Here is a 12,637-nt window from a genome sequence, read left to right on the forward strand (position 1 = left end):
ACCAACAATACAGGACTTGCAAGAGAGGCTGTTGGAGGGAAGATCTATTACGGGTCAAGGAAGCTAGGGGCGGTCCCCAGATCCCCGGGAGCCACCACAGAACTGAGCAGGAGAGTGAGTCAGGGACAAAAGGGGCACCTTAATTTGAGCCGGGGTGCCTAGGAACGCTTGCTCTAAAATGAAGAAAACAGACATATGAGACATGGAATTGGAGGCAGAATACAATGGCAGTTTAATGAGAAGATGCAACTTCAAAGAAACCGCAGAATAGAGACATAAAGTACAAAATACAGAATCCAGATAATCATACAACTGTCATAATATTCTCTGTATCTCAATTAATGTACTGACAGAGAGAGAGAGAAAACACATCTATAAATGCATCATGGGAAACAAGTTACACCAAGGAAAATGTTACCTAGGAACACTCACGTTTACTCTTAGAGCAAGCATTCCTGCAATTACAATACAAAATCTTTTAAATGCAAAAGTAAAGAGAACAATGGTTAAACATAACATGACATTTCATATAGATAAAATAGAATAAGATACTTCAAGCAAAGCAGAGCAAGACATTTTAAGCAAAGGAAGACAAGAGCTCCCAGCTCTTGGGGAAAACCTGCACTGCCTGTTAACCTATATACAGACGGCGAGGTAGTCCGTCGATATCTGTGGGTGCTCCCTTTTTATATCATTTTGTGGGCTGCTTTGCACGCTACATCTACCTACGTATGCTACCCAAAAGCTTCGTCTGCAGATTTTACCAGACATTTCGTCATTTACCCACTTAATGCTGACAATGGACTGGGTGAAAAGGTCAGTCTCTCAGGCCAATCGCTTATCGTAAGTTCCATAGAGCAAGCAGAAAATAATGGGTATTGTACGGGAATTCAATATATTCATGTATAAAATCTCCTCAGTTTTCCTAACTTGACGCTCTGCGGTTGCCACTTCCTTAAAAGCGGGAAACCTGCCCAGGAAGCAAGTACCAGCCCAGGATGCAGCCTACTGTATGTCGACAGCTTCAGGGGGATGTTGAACTTTGATACCGAGCACGGAGCACTCGGGTAGGGTGGGGGCTACTAGTTTGGATCAGAAGGCCTCGCAGACCTGCCTTCAGACTGCTATACACTAAAATTGCAGAGCTATGGTCAATTTAACAAAGAGGCCTACATATTGAACAGAAGGGCCTACACAGGGGTTTTATGCTGGCTGAGTGGTAAGGATGTCTCAGGATAATTATATAGCAACACAGGACCCGCTGGTCAATTTAATACGGCCTACAAATGCAGCTGGCAGGGCAAGGACAAGGGTCTCATACTTCAGGTGTGGACAGAACGGGCCAGGGGCCCCCTGTGATACAAAATCTACCCTCCTTCAAGGCTGTGGCAATGTAATAGACCATTGTGGGCAGAAGGAAGAGGCAATGGTAGTACAACCATACATGCCAACAGACCCGATTCAGCCAGGAAACGTCCAATGTTTTTAAGCTCAAATGGGCTTTATTTGATCTGTCTCCTGTCTACAATATCCTCTTTTTCAATGTAACTCAAAGGGGAAAATCAATACCCCAGTTTTTTTTCAAAATCTCCCTCTTACCAAGTTCAAAATGTTCGCAAGTATGGTACATTGGATCATGGAAGGAAATGGGATAGGGACATGGACTTGGATAACAGAGGACAGGAGGGACATGGAGAGGTGCACCAAACTGACCCTGCAGGGCAGGCATCAGGGTTTGCAGCAGCACAATACACCACACAGGGCATGCAGGACGGGAGTGCAGCACAACAATCCATAGAAAGCAAGAGGGAGGGGACAGGACCATGCACATGGACAACAGAGAACAGAGGGGCAAGAGGCAATGGTAGCTAGCTGACCATAATGGACAGACAGGAGAGAAAGCTGCAGCATAACAGACCATAAAGGGCAGGAGGGACGGATCAGGGGCATTACAATGGAACAGACAAGCCAGGAGGGAGGGAGTAGGGCTGGGGGCAAGGGGGCAGGGCAGGAGCAGCAAGATAGCCATGGAGGTCAGGCAGGATGGGCACTAGAAGCAAGACACACCATGAAGAGCAACAGTGAGACTGTGATGGCATACACACAGACCATGGAGGGAAGGTGGGAGGGGGTCAGGGGCAGCTAACTGACCACACAGGGAAGGTGGGAGGGGCCATGGCAGCACAGAAGACCATGCATGGCAAGTGGGAGGGTTAGTGGCAGCACAATGGCTATGATGGGCAAGAAGGAGGGTGGAGGGGCATGCACAAAGGACGATGGAGGATAGAAGGGAGGGTCAGGACCTGTGCACAGACAAGAAAGTTCAGGGGAAGGGACCTCACAACAGACCACACGGGGCAGGCAGGAGGAGGAGTTGCAGCACAACAGACCAGGGAGGGCAGAAGGGTGTGGCAGTACAATGGACCATGTAGGACAGGAGGAAGAGGATAGGGGCATGGCATGTGGACAGGCAGGGTGGAGGTGGCAGGGACAGGTTACAGTCATCTGACAATGCTAGGCAGGTGGGAGGGGAGTGGCAGCTCAACAGAACACTCAGAGTAGATAGGAGTGGCAGGTCCATGGGACATGGTGGGCAAAAAGGATGGAGCAGGGGCATGCACAAAGACATCGGAGGGCAGGGGGAAGGAGAATAGGGGCAGCAAGCTAAGCACAAAGTTTAAGCAGGAGGTCAATGATGGGGCATAGAATTGGGCAATGGAGGGCAGGAGGAGTGGACTGGTACATCATACTAAATTGAGGGCAGTGGCAGCACATCAGACCATGCATGGCAGGAGGGAGGAGGCTAGTCCATGGATTCACACAACAGAGGATAGGGAGGAAGGGGATGGGGCAGCAAGCTAACTGTTCAGAGAAGGCGGGTATTAGGAACTTTATTGTTTTTAAAACATTGTGTCTGTGCGAACTACTTAAAATATGAACAAGTATGCAGCATAATCTCACTTTTATTCAGGAAGAAGAGGACGTTTGTGACTGTGACTCCGGGCTCACTTGGCAGAAACACCCCCTGACCCTCCACCCCCTATCGCAAAATGTAATGCCCGTGAAAAGGGTAGGTGAACACAGTGTTATATAGAACATAGTCCTGAGAGCACAATTGAAAATGAAAACTAGATATAGTGTATGGTATAAACTATGCACCAAAAAGTGTGATATAAGATGAACCGGGCGTGAAATATAATATGCAATACATTGTGCGCAATGACAGATTCATTGGAGAGCGCGAGATAGCACAGGCACTAGCGCGTGCTATGCGATATGCGCCTTGGAGTGTAATATGCACAGGGCAGTGTTGTGTAACCTAACTAGTCTCTAAAGTTGTAATATAAAATATGTGCTGGGGAGTGTAACGTTGCATATGCACTGTGACAAAGATATGGATCCCAGATTGTAATATGTATGGCATAGCACTGTGCGTTATAACATAGGCATCGAGAAAGGCACGTTAGATGGGGCAATATAACCCGTGCGAAGACAAGTGTGGCATGACATATTCACAGGGTGGTGTTACAGTGCACATGGGCTAGAGAGTGTCATAGCATATGCACTAGCTAGTGGAATACAACACAGAGGTGTGTGGCACTCGGCAGGCAATGGTGGGTGTAACACAGCATTGGGCTCTGTCAGGAGCACGCTGTGACTCTCAAGTGATGTTCGTCCCCTTTCCAGAGAGTAAAATAAAAAGTATTACACATCCGGCAGTGGATGTGTGTTTTATTAACCGTGAGGGGGGTTTCTTGCATAGTTTTGGTCGAATTTTTGTCGAATCCCCTTTGAATGGCTTGGTGTGCATGTGTATTAAATGTGCCCGTCAATAGCTACCCATGTTTGTATAAATAAACGACAAGGGTGTCTACCAGGATTAGGCACGGTAGGGCATCAGACATGTCAGAGCTTCACTAGTGGTGTAAATACATTCCACGTGGATTCATTGCATGCATAGTCGCCTTTTAATGAATATCACGCAAATCGTCATGGTGATAGGTACGTACGGTTTGTCCAGCATGTCCTAGGTGTGTCTATAAATATATATTTTTTAAAAATAATAAAAAACAGTGGCCGGCCCTGGGGATTGGGGTCAAAAAAATATAATTAGGAGACTGGCCCTGGGGGATGGGGTCATCAGGGCCAATAAATTCGAATAAGAAGGGGAACCAAACAGCCCCCCTTCTTAAAAAACTAAAATAAATAAAAGACTGGCATCGTGCCGGAGGCCATGCCCCCTCCGTGCAGCACTCTGCAAACGCGCCCCCAACAGGCATCTCCAGTATGCGCCAGGGAGCTGCGCTGCAGCCAGGTGTTCTGAGGCCAAGCCCCTTTTTACACCTCTCTGCAACGCAGCTCTGTGGCGCTTACTGGAGGTACCTAGTGGTCTAGTTTGACCCTAGGGACCCTTAGGATTCAAGGGGACTTAATATCTCAACTTAGAACAGCCACAGGGCGCGTTTACACAGTGGTGAAGGGAGGGGACGGGGCCTGAGGTGACGTGTGCAAACACGCACTATGGCACGTTTTAAATTGGGGATATAATTTCCCTTCAATACTGAGGGCCCCTGGGGGCTAACTAGCCCACCAAGTGCTTCCAGTAAGCGCCACTGAGCTGCATTGCAGAGAGGTGGTCCAGGCCGTGCCACTTTTTACACCTCTCTGCAACGCAGCTCTGTGGCACTTACTGGAGGTACCTAGTGGGCTAGTTGGACCCTAGGGACCCTCAGGATTCAAATGAACTTAATCTCCCAACTAAAAATGGACAAAGGGCGTGTTTACACAGTGGTGAATGGAGGGGACGGGGCCTGAGTTAACGTGTGCAAAAACGCCCTGTGGCCTGTTTTAAGAGGTAGTTTTAATCTCCATGCCCTATTATATACTAGGGGCTTACAGAGGAGGTCATGCTAATCACAGGGGGACCCCAACGCATAATGTTCCCTAGTGTATGTAGGTGTTTTCACTGTATTCTAAGTGTCTTTTAACATAGCACTGGCTCTAGGACTGGTTAGTCAGACTCAGTTACCACCAGTATCCGTCTGAAAAAGTTGAGGGTACAGGATGATTTTGCAACAAGGCTTCTTTCTGCTCTTCTTTTTGTTCTTTCTGCACGTTATCCTTCTTCCTGCACTTATCTTCGTATTTGAGGACTTCTGTTGCTTCTTTCTGCACTTCTTTTGTTTCTTTCTGTGCATGTTTTCTTCTTTCTTCACATGTCCTATCTCTGTAGGCATAGTTAGAAATTAGCATTTAAAAAACCTTTGAAATTCACAGAAAAAACCATAGGTTTCAGGCACGTTATAGTTAGGAATTAGCATTTAAAAAACCTCAGAAATTCACTGAAAAAACCATAGGATTCAGGGGTGTTATAGTTAGCTGGACTTTTCACTTGTACAAAACCATTGAAATTCCCCCGTTATAGTTAGTTCAGCTAACTATAACTCGCGCGCCCGCAATGCACTGCTGATGACGTCACATATTACATCACTCATGACATGGTCAGTGACATCACTCATGACATCACTGATGACATCTCAAATGACATCACTGATGACATCACTGATGACATCATCCTTGTGATAGAGTGGCAGACCTCCTCTCACCCTAATATAACCTTTGATACACACATTCAAAAATAGAGACTAAAATTTTCAAAACAATGGACATACCAATACCAGTTACAACAACCTCTTCAGTAATTCTAAGATCCACATACACATCCACTCATTCACCAACAGTCCTATACAGTCACTCATACATGTACTCACTCATCATCTGTACTCATACACCTATACATCCTGTTACACAATGCCACTCATCCATAGAGTTACTCACACACATAGTCACTCATGCTAATAAAGAATCAAACATACATTTACTTGCATATACAGTTATACACACACCACCATACTTACTTCTACGGAAACTTACACATACTTAGTCTTTTAAACAATCACTTATAGAAACACATACTTATTCATACAGGAACTCTTTCAATCTCTCACTCTCACATATACTCACATATATACACCAATAGTCACATATACTAGTTTAAAACATATGTAGTTACTCATAAAGACACTATTGAGACAGTCATTCACTCACTAACACACCCATACACACACTCATCCACCCATACAGTCCTGCACACATGCTGTGTTCAACACATACAAACAGTGAGTCACTCATTCATGCACCTATGCACTACGTAATACCCCCCACCGAACCATGCAGACACTCAGACTGATACTCAAAACACCAACTAATAACCTATATAGACACCCATGTAGCTACTCACCAACCCATGCAGCCACTTATACACAAAGTGAGAGACTGATACAGATATTTACATATTTAAACATTACTCACTAAGCCATGTATTCACTATGATACACTTAATCAGTCAGTTACACAATAAATTTTTCAAAAACAAATCATCCATTTAGACACTTATATACCCATTTATTCTTCCATCGACCTTGAGATATACATATATAAAACATATTTAATTTTCAGAAAAACACACATTCACTGGATGATGTCATCAGTGATGTCATCAGTGATGTCATTTGAGATGTCATCAGTGATGTCATGAGTGATGTCACTGACCATGTCATGAGTGATGTAATATGTGACGTCATCAGCAGTGCATTGCGGGCGCGCGAGTTATAGTTAGCTGAACTAACTATAACGGGGGAATTTCAATGGTTTTGTACAAGTGAAAAGTCCAGCTAACTATAACACCCCTGAATCCTATGGTTTTTTCAATGAATTTCTGAGGTTTTTTAAATGCTAATTCCTAACTATAACGTGCCTGAAACCTATGGTTTTTTCTGTGAATATATATATATATATATTCACTTAAAAAACCATAGGTTTCACACGTTATAGTTAGGTGGATATTTCACTCATAAAAAAACAATGAAATTCCCCCGTTATAGTTAGTTCAGATAACTATAACTCACGCGCCCGCAATCCTGCTCATGACATCACATATTACATCACTCATGGCATGGTCAGTGGCATCACTCATGACATCACTGATGACATCATCCTTGTGATAGAGTGGCGGTCGCGTGAGTTATAGTTATCTGAACTAACTATAACGGGGGAATTTCATTGGTTTTTTACGAGTGAAATATCCACCTAACTATAACATGTGTGAAACCTATGGTTTTTTTAAGTGAATTTGCAAGTTTTTTAAATGCTAATTCCTAACTATAACGTGTGTGAAACCTATGGTTTTTTCAGTGAATTTGTACGGTTTTTTAAATGCTAAGTCATGTATGTATTATTATTTTTTTTATATATTTATTTTACAATAAACTACGTATTAATTTTTTTTTTTTTAATGGTTTTTCACCGTGCGCGCACGGTGCGCGCACCCCCGCGATTTTTAAAAAAAATTAAAATGTTTTTTTCTGCCTTTAGGGTCCTTCAGGGACCCTCTGACAAAGGCTAGGGGGTCAGGAACTCTCTACCCTGCCCCCTTTTCACATTCACCACCTTCCTTTTTCACTCTCGCACTGAAAACAAACAAAATGGCGGCCCACACTTCCTGATTTCGACCAATTCGAACGTTGACTGACATGTAACCACCAATCAGAATTACGCTCGCGCACGTTAGGGTGCGCGCACGGTGCGCGGCTATAGATATTTATGTGCTTTAACTGCAATTTTCTCAGGAACTACTGAACAGATTGACTCCATATATGCAAAAGGCACATCCCTGACCTGAGGACTACCTCTCTGCCAAATTTTAAGTAATTCTGTTCAGCCGTTCGGGCTGTACCTTCGACTAAAGGTCCTATGGGAAAATGCATGGGGAAAACGCGTTTTGGGACCCCCCTTTTTTCTCGGCCCCCGTTGACGAATCTCCCCGAGCCTTTCAGGGTAGGAGCTGAGCGGAGCGCCCCATTAGTTTTGAAAAATTCGCGAAGATTCTTCCACCAGCGCCAAAGTTATTCAAAATAGAATTTTGAGATTTCCTATGGAAACACGGTCCTAACTATAACTATCTACTGGCGACCGGCAGTAGATAATATATATATATATATATATATATATATATATATATATATCACACGCTGCAAACTTCTTCAAAGAAGGACTCGCACTCAGGGAAAACCAAGATTTATTCACCACGGTAACGCGTTTCGACAGACAAGCTGTCTTGCTCACACAAAGTCGTGTGCATTTCAAAGGAATCTTTATAGGTACAAACATGAAAGAAAGACTACTGTTTGTCAAATGGTCTCGACCTGCAAATGTGGCGGCCATGTCTGAATGTCCAAAAACGAATAATACGTTATGTTTTGTACTCAATAGATCAGTTGGAATAGACAATACAGACATACATTGAATGTAAATTATGTACAATTATATTTCGTTATTATAGACCCATATCCTCTAACTGTAATCATATTGCATCAAAAAGTGAATCTGATCGAATCAGTATAATTACTTAAAACGGCCGATAGTGCTCGACAAAATTAAGATAAACACACAGATCACATATAGTCAGGCGATCAAACTTGTATCTTGAGCGGGGATGAATCAGACTTGATACCTTTTGTTTTTGCATCAATATACTGGCGGCTTAGTGCCCCTAATGTATTAGGCTGATTACCCACTAAATAAAATATATTGTGCCTGACTTCATAATATATTACAGAGGACTGATCAATATTGACAACGGTTATCAGCAAACATAAGTAATACACAGTTCTAACAGTTTTTTGAAGATTCAAGAAATGCAAGGAGAAACAATTAATATAGTGCACAATACAACGATTAAGGATAAGGAAAAAGTAATATATATAGTAATCTTATCTGGGAAAGACCCATGGATGGCGGAAGAAAAGGGTAGGGTAGCTGGAACGGAAGAAACAGTCCACAAATGGAATAACCCTTCCTTTCTTCCTGTGTAAAAAAATATCAAACATGAAAGAAAATTATGTAAAATCACATATTAAAATATATCGGCACATACTATTACATCATAGTAAGTAATTCAATATAAAAGCAACAACAGTATGAATGCTAGCAGCTATATACACAGACAGCTAAAGTGTAATAGAGGGTCTAATTATCCCGTAAGTGGGTGTTTAATTCTTCATCAAGATTGTGCCCCTTAGGATACTTAGTTTCCAGTTCAATGATCCATCTAGATTCTCTTTTCCGTAACAATAATGTTCTGTTGCCTCCCCTGGGACCAGTATGTACTTGGTCAATCACAAAGTAGCTGAGTAACGAGCTATTAGATAGGTGGAACAGTTCAAAGTGTCTGGCAATGGGATAGTGGGTATCTTTTTTGTTTATTGCCCGCATGTGTTCTAACACACGTTTTTTGGCCATCAATGTAGTGCTTCCCACATACCACTTTTGACATGGACATACCAAGTCATAAACACAGTATGTAGAGCTACACGTTAGAAATTGTTTAATACTCTTGGGGGACCTGTGACCTGGAATTTGTATAGTTTTCTTCATGCGACTGTTACGACAGGCTTTGCAGTGCCCGCAAGGGAAAAAACCTTTTAGATTATGTTCACTTGAGGGTTTCCTAGATGTAATGTCGTTATGTATTAAGATATCTCTGATGTTACGGCCTTTTCTGTAGGTAATTCTAGGTCTACGCTCCATTGTTTTCCCTATGATAGAGTCGCTGGTCAAAATATCCCATTTGTCAGCCAGTATTTTGTGTATTTGGTTGGAGTTAGTGTTGTAGGTAAGAATTACTCTACCTGTTTCTTGGATGTTGTCATTTTTGTCAGAGCTTGTTTGTGTCTGGGGGTTTAATGTCTGGGTGCGATCAATTTGATCTACTCTTTTGATGGCTCTTTGGATTACCCAGGCAGGGTAGCCTCTGTCTTTGAATCTTTGAATCATGATTTCTTTTTCTTTTTCAAATGTGGCAACGGTACTACAATTTCTTCGTGCCCTGAGCAGCTCACCAAATGGGATACTCCACTAGAGAGTTTCGGGGTGGCTGCTAAGGGCATGAAGAAGAGTGTTACCAGCCGTTGTTTCACGAAATAAACTGGTTTGCAGTGTGTTAGCCTGAGGTGTTATTACAAGGTCCAAAAACTCAACTGATTGTCTACTCATATTGCTTGTCAGGACAATGTTCTTATTGTTGTTATTCAGTTTGTCAATAAATTCGACAGCTTGTTGTTCGGTGTCTGACCAGATGACAAAAAGGTCATCAATATATCGAAGCCATAATTTGACCTTTGAGAGATATTGATAAAGTGTGGTATCTGATTTGATGTCCTCCTCCCATTTACCCAGAAAAAGGTTGGCAAAACTAGGGGCAAAACATGTCCCCATCGCCGTACCTTTGATTTGTTTGTACATGGTACCATTGAACATAAAAATATTGCTGGTAAGACAGAGTGACATCATCTCCAGCAACATATTAGTATGTTCAAGGTATTGGATGGGTCTGGTCTTCAGAAAATGGTGGCATGACTTAACACCTTCGGTTTGATCTATGATAGTATAGAGTGAGTTAACGTCTAGCGTTATCATAAGATCATTGGGTTCCCAGGTGACATGTCGAAGTTTGGTCAGAAAATCGGTGGTATCTTTAACATGGGAAGGGAGTTCAGTGACATACTCACGTAAGAAGTGATCCACATACTTGGATACATTCTCAAAGGCACTTCCTATTGAGGAGACAATAGGTCTCCCTGGTGGTACTGTGGGGTTTTTGTGGATTTTAGGCAAAAGATATAGGATAGATAATTTGGGGTAGTCCCGTTTGAGAAAACAATATTCCTCCCACGTTAGATAACCTTTTTCCTCCCATTCCTTTAGTTTTTCCCAAATATTGCAAATGCTGACACTGTACATTTCCATATTGGCCTTCATATAGAAGTGGTGATCATTCAATTGTCTTTCCGCCTCCAATATATATTGGTCTTTCTGCCAGAGGACGATGTTGCCACCTTTGTCCGCTGGGCGGATAACAATGTTAGTATCGTTGGCAAGTTCAATCAAAAATTCTCTTTGTTTGTTGGAAAGATTAGATTGGATGCGGTTGTTTGTTTTATGTTTCAGTTTCAATAAGGCTTGGGTAACAACCTCCTGAAAAGTGTCGATGTTATCGTGAGGGAGGTTAGGGTAAAAGATCGATCGAGGTTTAAATTTGGTAGAGGTGATGGAGTCAGTGGGAATATCAAGATCCCATTCCTGATTGTCCATAGGAAATAGGGGGTCAAGTTCAGTTGCAAGATACTGTATCATGTGCAACGTTTGGGCATCAGCAATAGTTAGATTGGAAAAGGGTTGATTCATAGTGGTGTCTTCGTCTCTGGATAGTGTATTGGAGCTATCCTTTTTGTACAAGGCATGCCATTTTTTTAGTTTCATTTTTCTAATGAATTTATACAGATCAATCCGTGTATCTGCATAATTTTGCTGTTTCTGATTTTTTAAGTTTTTCCAATCTCCTTAGTTTCGCATTGAGTGAGACGTCTGTTGAGTTTTGTCTCGTACCAATAACAGAAGTGGAGAACTCCACTGTTGAAACAAGTGGATCAGACAATGACACCTCAATCTCCACAGTGAGCTCGATTTCTGAAAGACCGATCACCTTAAAAACTGCCACTTTTTTAGACGAATTTCGGGTCTTGAGAAAAGGCCGTCAGACACCGAGAACAACCCCACAACCAACATCAAACAGAGGAAAACAACGTGGCAGAGGCCGGGGCAGAGGAAGAGGCAGAGGGAGGGGAGGAGCAAACAGAGACAGAAGCGACGAAAACAGAGACAAACAAAAGATCAATGCAAGAGAGCCCATGGGAAACGGAATACGTGGCTCCAAAGGCAAACAATAATGGATTACGATACAGTAAATAAAACCATTGTCAACCTGAGTAAGAGAAAATTAACATTCTCCGAAAAAAGTACACTGTGTCTGGGATTAACTTTCTGTCCCTCAGAAACTTTTAATTATGCAGATACACGGATTGATCTGTATAAATTCATTAGAAAAATTAAACTAAAAAAATGGCATGCCTTGTACAAAAAGGATAGCTCCAATACACTATCCAGAGACGAAGACACCACTATGAATCAACCCTTTTCCAATCTAACTATTGCTGATGACCAAACGTTGCACATGATACAGGATCTTGCAACTGAACTTGACCCCCTATTTCCTATGGACAATCAGGAATGGGAACTTGATATTCCCACTGACTCCATCACCTCTACCAAATTTAAACCTCGATCGATCTTTTACCCTAACCTCCCTCACGATAACATCGACACTTTTCAGGAGGTTGTTACCCAAGCCTTATTGAAACTGAAACATAAAACAAACAACCGCATCCAATCTAATCTTTCCAACAAACAAAGAGAATTTTTGATTGAACTTGCCAACGATACTAACATTGTTATCCGCCCAGCGGACAAAGGTGGCAACATCGTCCTCTGGCAGAAAGACCAATATATATTGGAGGCAGAAAGACAATTGAATGATCACCACTTCTATATGAAGGCCAATATGGAAATGTACAATGTCAGCATTTGCAATATTTGGGAAAAACTAAAGGAATGGGAGGAAAAAGGTTATCTAACGTGGGAGGAATATTGTTTTCTCAAACGGGACTACCCCAAATTATCT

This window comes from Triturus cristatus, chromosome 3_2 (assembly GCF_964204655.1).
Source record: "Triturus cristatus chromosome 3_2, aTriCri1.1, whole genome shotgun sequence".
Lineage (NCBI taxonomy): Eukaryota > Metazoa > Chordata > Amphibia > Caudata > Salamandridae > Triturus > Triturus cristatus.